At 47.2% G+C, this 12,431-nt stretch overlaps 1 long non-coding RNA gene across 1 annotated transcript; it reads left to right on the forward strand.

Moving 5' to 3' along the window:
* Positions 1-2,945: 2,945 nt before the first annotated feature.
* On the forward strand, positions 2,946-7,728 carry LOC116571077. Its single transcript, XR_004277699.1, has 3 exons — positions 2,946-3,097; positions 6,059-6,205; positions 7,512-7,728. It is a non-coding gene; the product is annotated as an uncharacterized LOC116571077 (long non-coding RNA).
* The last annotated feature ends 4,703 nt before the right edge of the window (positions 7,729-12,431 follow it).

Consider the following 12,431-nt stretch of genomic DNA (forward strand, 5'->3'; position numbering starts at 1 on the left):
ATTGTTTACCACGGCTTCAGTACAACCTGAGAGATTAAGACATGTGGAGACATGGGGATCTTATGTCCCTGGCTCTTCCAGGACTCAGCAAAATTAATGTGCTGTTCCATTTTCCCATGATCTACCCAAGTGTCCCAGAAAACACAGTCTCCAAAAACATTCTCCAGACTGTCTCCAGAAGCTGGAAGGGGTACAAAAATCAGTGAGAAGCATCCCAAGTTTTGGTTTGGGAAGAAGTTACCAAGCTCATAGCACACGTCTTCCCGAGCCTGCTTCTTCAGGACGCAGGGATAATACGTCCCTTGTGGAGTGGTGGTGACAGAGTTCCTGCCGGCACCCGAAGCTTGCATCCTCATCTGATTCCATGGGCAGAGAAAGGGGAATAAACTTACCTAGCTGACTAGAAAAAAATTTGCTAGAATAACCAAAGAGGGCAGCCTTTTGGGTGATCAAGAGAAAGCAATGACTCTTATTTAAGGCTCCAGTTGCTTTCCAGCGAGGAGCCTGGCTCTGATGACCCCTCTGATGTGTTCTGTTGTGCAAAGGGGGAACAGAGGGCTCCATAAACAACAACAACAACAACAAAAAAAAACCAACAATGGTGAATTTGAAAATCTGACAATCCGGAAGGGAAGTGGACCAGGAGGGACAGTGTGTCGGATGTTCTTCAGAGCCACCGTCAGTGTCTGGTCCTTGAACCCTCTGCCTTTGACATTTCTGCGTATTATAGGCAAAGGCTCCCAACTACTGGGCCTGCTTCCCTTTCCCTGAGCGATCTCTCCGGCTGCTGGAGCCTGCTCTGGCCGCCTGGACCTGAGGTGCTGGGAGCTGCCGCGGACCGAGCAGCTCTCAGCCAATGACTGGCAGCCAGCTCCTTTTCCCACTTGGTGGGAATGCATAGAGACCCCAAGAGTCCCCTGTGCCCCATACCCCTTGCTCCCATGGAACACCTCTGGCTCCTTGCCCCAGGGCTCCCTATGGATGCTGCCACATGTGTGAGCTACTCAGCATGGGCCACCTGGAAATGATGTGCAAATAACTCCCTGGGAAGCGAACTTTCTGCTAGTGGAAGCCAACAGATATGTGTCTCTCCCTACTTCTCCCAGATGCCCTGTCCCAAGAGAGCTGTGTGTAAGGTGTCTCAGAAGGTGGTCTTCCAAGACAGATGTCTCTCATCTAATGCGTCTTATGGGCCCCTCGTCCTTCCGTGCCTCACTCCCCTTTCCTTCACCCCTGCTTCCTGCGAATGTATTCCCAAATGCCAGACTGACACCCAAAACTTCCGCCTGAGAGCCTAGTGTAAGGCAGGGGCAGAGCTTACCTCTCGCTCTCTCACCCTCGTGTGTCAAAACAGAGTCTCTAAGTGGTTGTCATTTCCCTCTCACCGGGTCCAATCAGCACAATGCCATCGACAGAGGGGACTAGCATCACGACCTGTTGCATGTCAGGAGGACAGAGTCCCTGTGGGCTATATTATAATAGAGACCAGGAGAGTTAACACTGCCCCGGGGGGGGCGGGGGTGAAGTAGACACCTAGTACTCTCCTTGCCATATGGAAGAAAACTGCTTTCAGCTTTCCCTACTGATGGGGATCATGCCTACCCCTGCCAGACCATGGTGCGCCCCAAGTGCCAAAGGTTGTGTTGATATATTCCAGTAAAGACACTGCATCTGGCATGACAGCTCAAGTGAGGCTGCCACCTGGGCAAGTTTATGGCAATCCACTATTACCCATCACAACCTGTTTGCCTTTTGCAAGAGCCAGGGAGGTGAATTAGTGGAAGTATAATGGGACTCACCACGTCTGCACTACTGAAATGTTAATCGAGGGTCTAATCTCTGCCATGCTTCTTGGGAGGTGGAATTGCTTCTTATTTACTCTTGGAGATGGAGAAAGGGCAGAAGTTTTAAGGACTTCCACTTGGTCCTTGCCACCAGGCTCCATAAGTGTGACAGCAGCTACCTTATGAGGGTAGGGAGGAACTCAAGTGATTTCATGGGGATTTCCTGGCCCCTCCATATTCCATACTGATGACAAATGAAACAATCAAGGCTGAGATCTTGAAAGAAACTCTCTGACTGGCTGGGCTTGCACTTGAAGAGAACATCTTGTTCTCACAACATCGGTGCCCCAAATCCTAGCATGGGAGCCGGATCTGCTGGGAGGGCACGTGCAAACCTAAGAAGCACAGGCGTGGACCAGATTCGGCAGCCCTAGCACACCACTTCAAATCCTCCCGTGTCCCCTGTCTCCAGGTGGCCGTGTGCTCCAGTCACAGCCTTCACTGCGGCCATCACCTCTGCAAGGATTCCAGCCAACCGTGTGTGCAGCCTGGCAGCCTTTCACCCAGACTGGGTACCGCCCTTCTCCTGCTTTGGGACCTCTCCTTCCGTGCAGAAGCCTGAGATGCCGCAGGATTCACTTAGTGCCCAAGCAACTTGGAAATGCAAAGGAAATACCGTGTGGCTGACTTTTGAACAATGGGAGATAGAAACCAGTGAATAGATATTTTTCCCTCCCTCTTCCCGATGAACCACCCTACAGATCAGCTTCTTAAAAGAATGTCCCTCAAGAGAAAGAAATCGTTTCCACTTGGTACCTCTTTAGTATCTTTGTTGTTCCTTGATTCTTTCCCACTTCCCTCCTTCCAGGGATGGTACTCTGTAACGAATTAGCGCAGAAGTCTTTGCCTTGAACTTGAGTTCCGAAACCCAGGTTAAGAACTGAGAATAAGAGCTTTTAACCAGTACCCACACAGAGGCCAGAAAGTCTGTAGATGACGCAGCCGGTGAAACATTTGTAGCCGGCTTGGCCGCAGACCCTTGGAGAAACTCTGAAGCTAAGGTACAGCTTGTACCTGTTTGCATTCCAGCAATGGAAACTCCTCCTGACTGTCCCCTTCCTGAAGCCACAAGAACAGAAGCCTTCCATCAAGTTGGCCAAGTACATAAACGCCTCGTGAAAACGGGATTTTAAGGACATCGACTGAGATGAATACCATATCTTGGTCAACAGAACAGAACAAAGGCTGCCCACATGGGATGTCTTGATAAGCCATCACTGGAACTTAGCAGGAACAGGAGTTCGGCATCAGAGGTAAGCCTAAGAACTTCAGCTTTCTGAGAACTTGTTTAGATACTGAGGGTGACTCTGAGCTTCCAAAAGAAGCTCTGCCACAGAATGGCAGAGGCAAAGGTCACTTTCAAGGGACAGAAGGACTCCATCCAACATCTGACATGTGAGTAGCAGAGATTATCTAAAATCAGACTGTATAGCTTTAAATTCGTGGATTGTCTCTTACTGAGTGTGTGGCCTTAGGAAAGTCACTTAACGTCTCTATGCCTCAAAAATAGTTAGAGTGGGGTGCCTGGGTGGCTCAGTTGGTTAAGCATCTGCCTTTGGCTCAGGGTCCTGGGATCGAGTCCCGTGTCGAGCTCCCCATTTAACAGGGAGTCTGTTTCTTCCTCTCCTTCTGCCCCTCCCCACCACCTGTGCTCTATTTCTCTTTCTCTCTCTCTCTCTAATAAATAAATAAAATATTTAAAAAAGAAAAAAATTGCTATAGTAATATAGAGTGGGCACATGGCAGTCACTAAGCAATTTTCTGTTTTTTTATTATTTAGTGCCTTTGTCTTTTCAATTTAAATAAAAGCCCATACTTACTGTCATAGAATATCGGACCTAGAAGGGGCACCTAGGTGGCTCAGTTGGTTCAGCCTCTGCCTTCAGCTCAGGTGATGATCCCAGGTCCTGGGATCGAGCCCCCCGTCAGTCTCTCTGCTCAGTGGGAGCCTGCTTCTTGCCTTCTCCTTGCTCTCTGTTCTTGTACTCTTTCTGTCAAATAAATAAATAAAATCTTTAAAAAAATAGAATATCAGATCTAGAAGAGTTCTCAGAGACTGTCAAGCTAGTCTTTCCTCCTGGCCAGACAGAGAAAGGGGCTTGCCCAGGGCCACAGTTAACCTAGGGCTAAGCCAGGGCCAAGTGCCCTTAACCCCTGTCCAGTGAGCTCTCTGCCTTGTGGGGCTCCTACCAAGTTCCCCCATCCACCCAGACTCAAGACCATTACAAATCAGAAAGATAATAATAAATGAATGTTTCACTCTTGTAAGATGCCCACTTTTCTAAGGGCCACCCTAGAGCATTTCGCTCTGCTACTCTGCATTAGTCAGCCTTGGTCCAGACCAGAGTTTTTTAACCTGTGGCCTACACGCATCAGAATTATTTTGTGGGAGAATGCTAGAAATGCAGCTTCTGAGTCTCTACCTGAAACCTTCCAAATCAGAATGTTTGTAGGGAGACCCTGGGAACTGGAATTTTAAGAAGTTTCTCTGACCCACCTTCTGCACACTAAAGTTTCATTGCCATTGGCCTGAAGTTTCAATATCTCTGTTTCTCCTAACATGTGCTTCCTGAACTTTACCTTGGCACTATGTGCATTAGGACACTTTCCAGTTGAAATATAACCCCAAACAATGATGGATTTGCCATATCTAGCTCTGACAGAGTGGGGAGCTGCAGCCAGAGGGAGAAGCAGGGAGCCCGACATGGGGCTCGATCCCAGGCCTGGGAGCATGACCTGAGCCAACCGAATCACCCGGGCGCCCCCATTTCCAAATTCTTCATCAGCACTAGTGAGTGGAAATATGAAACATGGAAGGAACCCCTCTGTAAGCATGAGTCATCTGCTCTCACCCCCACTATTTGACTTACAAACTCTCAGGACTAAAGTGAAAGCCCCAGGGACTTCTGATGAGCCAAACTAGTCTTGCTCTGTCTCCCAAAGCCAGATGCAAACAACTGTCCATTACCAAGGCCTGTGGTTTTCATAGGGCCCTGCTCTGAGGTTTTCAGAAGGCCCCGCTCTGAGGCTCAGGGCCCATGTGTTTTGCATCTCTCCCCGGGGTGCGGGAATGGAGGGATCCTAGCCATTCAAAGGTTTTACCTCCCAGTGGACCACAGAACCAGCCCAGGGGGCAGTGGAGTGGGGTAAGTGCTGTGAATCAAGCCAAAGGGGGCTTAACGGACTGTTTCTCACTTTCCTGAACCAGAGCCTGTTGCCCCCATCAGATGAGCAGCCTGGTTCTCCGAATCAGTTCCTCACTTCCCTGCCCTGCAAGCAGGCCAGGTTCTAACATTGGGAAGAAAGGCAAGAATAGACGCCAATCATAAGGCCAAGGGCAGGGCCAGGCTCCCGGAGTGGGGCCTGTGACACTGGTAGGCAGGGCCACCAACCACCCTTTAACCACCCGCTGACCACAGACAACCCTCACAAACTAAATAATCAGACCCTTCCCTCCCGCCGCGCCCTCTAAAATTCTTAACACACTCTTACCTATCATCATATCGACGTATTACTTTAAAGTGGTTGAAAAGACGCCATCTTCAGAAAAAGTGGCCTCCCCCTGCCTCTTGTGGACAGTCCCTTCTTATCTTGGTTTATGTTTTCCCTGCTTCCTGGATTTAGTGACTCAGTGTTCTCGCACGTACAGTCATTGCGTAAAGACCACACACTCGCCTCGCAGGCCCCTGTGCTGACCAGGTCTGGACGCCCCGTCGCTCCCCTGGCTTCCTGCACCGCTCCGGGCCCTGGGGGGTTCACGACCCTTCTAGGCCTCCCATTCCGAAGGACCTGTGAGATTCCAGGTTTCGCCACCAAAAAGTAGATAACACAAAATGCTGGCTGGCACCGGCCCGAGCTGGTCTGTGTTCTCACAATCTAAACAAGACTATGACGACCCACCGAGGTATAGGCCTTCATGGCTCCCTCGCCGCTTCTCTCACACAAGCCTCACGGGAACCTTGGAGGTGGCAAAGCACCTCTTCTTCCCCCCACCTCAGAGAGGAGAAGACTGAAATTCAGCACGGTAAGCAACTCACTCTCTCAAGGTCAGGGGGTCAAGAAAGAGCAGAGTTGACATTAGAGCCTGGGTCTCCTGGCCTCACTTCTCTCTTCACTCCATCCCCTCAGCAAGGCGGCCAGGCTTTCCTCCGAAGCCTGGACACCAGCCCCTCCACCTCTCCGGCAAGACAGCTGAGAGATTCTCACCTTCCCAGGAGACGCTGCAGGAGCCTCACAGAACATCCACGGGCAATGGGAGCTTCTCATCACCACATGCGTCCAAGGAAATCACGACAGGCCTTGTTCACCACGTCAACATGGCACTTCACAAGTAACATGTGCCAAGAGGGACTACGGCTGATGTAGGTACCTCGCTGTTTGCTTGGGGTGGGCCCATGGGACCTCCAATTCCAAGAGCTGCCTGTGGTCTGCGGGTTAGGAGGAGGAATCTGAGGTGGCATTGGTGTCTTCAGCCCAAGGAGATGGCAGCATGCTAGAGGTAGCCCACAACAGGGAGGCCGGGTCCTGAACCGAGAAAACAAGAGCCCTCATCTGGGTCCATTTCGTGAAGAAGCAAGTAGCTTCTCCACCGCAGAAATTCCTGGAAGAATTCAGGTAATCCGCCCAGAGAAAATAGCTGATGGGTATGCTGATCGCATGAGCCTTCGAGAAAAACATTGGACAGTGCTGTGTGGGCTCTTTGTAGAAAGGCTCAGCAGTGTAAAACATCTCAGAAGAGACTCTCATCACAAACAAATAAAATAAGAAACAACTTTTAAATTGTTTTCGTTTAAAAGGGCAAGCTTTCAATGACTTAAAAAATGATCAGAACCGCCCTTTGCCCAAAGTTTTACATACAAGTGTTACAAGGGATTTTCTTGAAGCCAAATTTCCTTTTTTTGATGTTTGTGAACCTCATGAAATGGAACACCTACCTTCTTCAAAAGATACTTTGAAGCCATAAAAATGTTCATACACTTCGACTCAATAATCCCCTTCTGGGAAGCTAGCCTAAGAAAATACCCTGAAATATGGAAAAAGCCATATGCAGAAAATATTCATCAAAGAGTTGTTTAGTGAAAAACTGGAAGCAGCCCAAATATTCAAAAAAGGAAAGAGAGGATGGTAAAGTAAATTATGGTATAAGCCTTGAAGAAATGTTCTATAACCATTAAAAATGATGGGTACAGAGTTTATGAAGGATCACAGAAAATACGATAAAGCACTGGGTATGGAAAGTCTAGAACAATATTTGCACACACGTGACTTGCAAAAACAGGAAAGGAACATAAAAATATAGTTGTCACTGTGTCAAAGTGGTAGGCATATAGATTTTCCCTTGTTTTCGAATAGTTCTAATATTATTATATCTCCACTTTTTCGAAAATTCAATCCTTAAAAAAAAAAAAAGTGTGATGGGCTGTGGGGACAGTAAATGCTGTCCATGCTTTAAGTAGGAAGAAACATTAGTAGACGTCAGGGGTAATTAAGATGTGGAAACTACCCATCTCAGTGCCCAAATTATTGTTTTTAGGATGCTTTCATGTTTTAGAAAATAAATATATAATACATGCAAAAGGCAGTTTTGTTCAAAGCTCAAACCACCCAAATTATATTACTGCAGAAAGCATTCAGGGTTTACGGAGACTCTTATTTCTGTGTTTTTAGGTTGCTAGGATCCACTTACAAGGGGCTTCTTGTCAAGGAGCCTGGAAATGATGCTTCATATCTCTCTACATTTTTATTTCTTCTGTAGGACTCAGTATGCCATAGATGTGAGTGTTGGACTCAGAAAACAAAACTCATTTTCTCCCTCCACCATCCAGGACACTTAGAATAATGGAAGAATTGAAAGGAATTCAAGTTCATCTGTGTATAAATCTCCTGGGTAGAAGCCCATGTCATAGCCATGTGGGTTGGGCATTGGACATTCAGCAACCTGGGAGTGCCACGGAAGTGTGAACCCGAAGTCAAAGTCCTACCTGGGGTCAAGACAAGGCCCGTATGCAAAGGTGAAAACAAACTGCAAATCCAAATCCAAATCCCTAGGAAAACACAAACTGAAAATGCAAATCAAAGGAACACAGTTCTTAACATAATTTTTTAAAAAAGGAAACATAAAGACACCTGCTCCAGTTATCCATTGTTGCACAACAGACGATCCTGAAATCTAGCAGCTTGAAACAAGCACCAATTTATAGTATTTCATGATTTTATGGGTCAAGAATTTAGGCAGGGTTCAGCTGGGAAACGCTTTTGCTCTTCATGGCCTGAGGGCACTCACTGGTACTTGGCTGGAAAATGAATCCAGAGGCTCCAAGCGTCCCCTCATGTGCTTGATGCCTGGGGTTGCTGGCAGAATGGGCTTGGCTGCAGGTGTCAGCCACAGCTCCTACACTGAGCCTCTCTGGTATGGCAGTCTCTTGGGCAAGGTTGGGGCTCTTACGTGGTGGGTGGCATCTCCTGGAGCAAGCGATCAAAGATACCTAGCCAAAAGCTGCAAGGCTTTTTGCAACTTGGCTCAGAAGTTCCAGAACATCACTTCTGTCACAGACTGAAGTTTGTCAACACATCATTAAGGTCAGCCCAGGTTCAAAGGCAGGGAATTAGACCCCATCTCTCAATGGGAGAGATAGCGAAGAATCTGTGTTCATCCCTGGTCTACTGCAGCATCTTTCCACGTGAACGAGACCAGGAGGGAAATTGCATGGAGCAAGGGGACCAAGGCACAGCGACGGAGTTATGCGCATATGCATGGTGAAGGTGCATATGGGTACCACACTTAGAGAAGACACCTTGTCAATATGTACAGAATGTATAAAATCAGAGGAAGGCCATGGGGATTCACCAAGAATTCACTTGCCCTAGGGCGCCTGGGTGGCTCAGTGGGTTAAGCCGCTGCCTTCGGCTCAGGTCATGATCTCAGGGTCCTGGGATCAAGGCCCGCATCGGGCTCTCTGCTCAGCAGGGAGCCTGCTTCCCTCTCTCTCTCTCTGCCTGCCTCTCCATCTACTTGTGATTTCTCTCTGTCAAATAAATAAATAAAATCTTAAAAAAAAAAAAAAAAAAGAATTCACTTGCCCTAGACCTGGGCTTTCCCAGTGCTGGCTGCCGCTGGCTTTCAAAAACACTCCTGCCTGATCCCACTCCCAGACATTCTGATGTGCATGGTCTGAGGCATGGCCAGAGGCAAAGGGATTCCTAGAAGCTTCCCCAAGTGACTCCAGCGTGTGGCCAAGACTATGAATTCCTGCCACAGCGGCTTGTGATACCCCTCATAAAAATCAAGTGAATTAATAAAACCAGCTTTTTTCTTATTGCACTTTAAGGTCAGATGCCACTGGATAGGGTCTTAGGGTCCAAAGATTTGGGAGCGTAAAGAAAAATTTAACTCCTCGGACACTAGGGTCAACCCTGGAATGTTGTCACATGTTCAGAGCTTAGAGATTTTGCCAAGACAGATTTAAGTTTGCCTTTTTTTTTTTTTTAAATCACATGGTGAATAGCTCTGTGTTGATTCCCCCTTCCCCTTATTTTGCAATGGCCCATGCTCAAAGACTTGAAAAACTGAATGCACCATGTCCCCTTGATATAGATGTCTAAGAATAAATTAGAAAACATTTGAAATATATTTAGAAAAAAAATACCATTTTGTACTACAAGGATTGAGGGTCTATAGAAAGACGCCTTTCAGAATAAATGTCAGGCATTCTTTTAGGATGAATAAGTCCCTACAGAGGTCCCATGGCGACCAGTCAGTTCATCCTCCAATTCGACTCATAACTGCTCATTGATTCTGTGCGAGGCCTTCTGGAATGGGGTTGGCGCTCCAACACACCCCTGGATGACGTGGAAACTCGTGATCCAGTCCTGGGAAACTGATGCTTTCTTTCCTTTCACAAACCCAATGGTGTTTGCTCAGATTTCTCTTTTTCACTCTCTGAATCTTCACGCCCCCAGGGTCTGATGAGCAAGGGTTGCAAAGGAAGAGGCTTGACAAATAGTGCAATGGTTCTCTGAGTAAGGTCCCTGGACCAGCAGCATCCCCTTGCCTCCTCCCCCCAGGGAGCTCATTAGAAATGCAAACTCCCCTATGCACACAGCAGACCTACTAAATCAGTAATCCTGGGGTGGGGCCCAGCCATCAGTGTGTTAACCAACCTTACAGGAGATTCTGGCCCACTAGAGCCAGGAACCACTGATTAAGCACACAGACAGAACATAAACAGACTGGGCTTCAAATGCCAGCTCTCACTTACTTCTTGGGTAAGTCACTCCACCTTCCTCATCCTAGTTCCTCATCTGTAAACTCAGAATACTAGCACGTCCCGCTGTAGGATTATTTGAGGATTTAAGGAGTGCATGCAAGCAGATGATAGAACACTGCTCTTTGCAGGGCCAGGATGAGGATGAGACAGGTGAGGCACCTGCCGTGCTGGGGGTACCTCTGTAAATTCTGCCCCCATGTGGGGTTCACTTAACTCACCCTAGTACCAGCCCTGGTTCTTGATATTCCAAAAGTGCTCAGTAAGTGGCCGCTAGTATTTTATTACTGAGGAATCTGAGGTTTCATCCATTTTCGGGATCTTGGTCAGGCAGAGTTCCAGAGTCAAGTCTTTGAACAGTTTGGTGTAGAGGAAAGAGCCCTGGCTTTGGAGTTCACAGGTCCAAACTCTAGGAACATCAACCAAGCAGTGAGGTGCAGACCAGCAGCAGAAGAGGAGCAAGCCTAGTGGCCCACAACGGGTTCCTCCCATTGGGCGGGGCTCTTTCTTCCCCTCTCCTTCCTGAGAGAAGACAGAGCCCACTCTTGAGTTTGGACTCTCCCATCCATAATCGCTGGATTTTCTCTATCCATAGACACTGACAACATCCAAGATCCATTCCTGATTGAAAGTCTCAGCAAATTAGGGATAGAAGGATAATAGGAGGTCTCCTTTATCTGTTCAAGGGCACCCACAGAAGGACCCACTCGTAACATCTTCTTTAATGCTCAAAACTGGCCCCTCCCCACCTTGGATCAGGAACGAGGTGAGCATGTCTCACTGCTGCTGAGGTACCAGAGGTTCTAGTTAGTGCCTTAAAGCAAGAAAAAGAAATGAAAGGCATCCATATTGGAAAAGAAGAAGTAAAATTGCCCAAATTTATGCACTGATGCCATGATTGTCTGTAGAGAATCTGATGGAATCTGCTGCGAAGCTACTGGAACTAAAGTGTGCTCAGCAAGGTTGCAGGATACCAGATCACTGCACAAAAGCAATTGTATTTCTACGTACTAGTGACAAAAAATTGGATTTTGAAATTAAAAAACAACATTACTTACAATAGCATAAACTGTACAAAATGCATAGGTACAAATCTAGCAGAAGATGTGAAAGGCCTGCAAACTATAGAACACTGCTGATGAAATGAAGACCCACATCAGTGGAGAGAGAGCCTCTGACCTCAACCAAGGTCACCAAGACTTACACCTCTGTTTTCTTCTCAGTCTTCTAGTTTCAGCTTTTACATTTGAGTCTTTGATTCATTGAGTTAGGTTTTGTTTTGTTTTGTTTTGTTTTTTGTTTTTTGAGATTTATTTGAGAGAGAGCACAAGCAAGCAGGGGATGTGCAGAGGGCGAGAATATCCGAGCAGACTCCTGCTGAGCCTGGAGCTCAATCTCACCACCCTGAGATCATGACCTGAGCTGAAACCAAGAGTCAGATACTTGACTGACTGAGCCACCCAGCTGCCCCTTGAGTTAGTTTTTACATATAGCATGAGGGAGAGGACCAATTTCCTTCTTTTGTGTATGGATATCCACTTGTCCCACTACCATTTGTTGAAGACCCTATTCCCCCCAACCCCATTTCAATGGCCTTGGCACCAATGCAGAAAATCAATTGATCATGAAAGTGAGGGTTTCTTTCTGGACTCTCAAATTCTGTTCCAGTACATGGATGTCTACCTTTAGGATAGTACTACACCATCTTGATGGCTGTAGATTTAGTAAGTTTTGAAATTGTGATGTTACTCTTTTTCAAGATTATTTCAGCTTTTCTGCATTTGGACAACTGATCTTTGACAAAGATATCAAAGTAGTTCAGTGGAGAAAGCACAGTCTTTCCAACAGATAGCGTTCCGGAACAATAAGATACATATATGCCTTTGGTTTTTACTCTCTCCTTCCTGCTGCTCTTGCTTTTGGCTCAACCCCCATTTTCTGAAATGCTTCTATTCTTCCAGAAGTCGTTTGCTTACGTCTTTTCAAAAACATAAAATTTAATTAAGTTTAATTCAGTTAAAGTCTTCTTAGTCTATGCTTTCTCTTTTTGCAGGCTGTGACTGATCTCCCCATTCATAGATTATTTTGGAAATCTGGGAGCATGAGCAGCTTAAAGAGAAAGACTGCTGGGAGTGGGGGGCAGGCAGCCTGTGAATCTGTCCTCGGTGCCTTCCCTAGACAAATGGCCCTCCCTCCCCTGGCTGGTCCAGGGAAGGGCCTGAGCAACCACAGCTACAGGACTTGGACACCTGCAGGACCAGCGGGCATGGGGCAACTGCTCTCACTTGGTTTCTGAAGGAGTAAAGACCTCCTCAGCCACTTT

This window comes from Mustela erminea, chromosome 12 (assembly GCF_009829155.1).
Source record: "Mustela erminea isolate mMusErm1 chromosome 12, mMusErm1.Pri, whole genome shotgun sequence".
Classification (NCBI taxonomy): domain Eukaryota; kingdom Metazoa; phylum Chordata; class Mammalia; order Carnivora; family Mustelidae; genus Mustela; species Mustela erminea.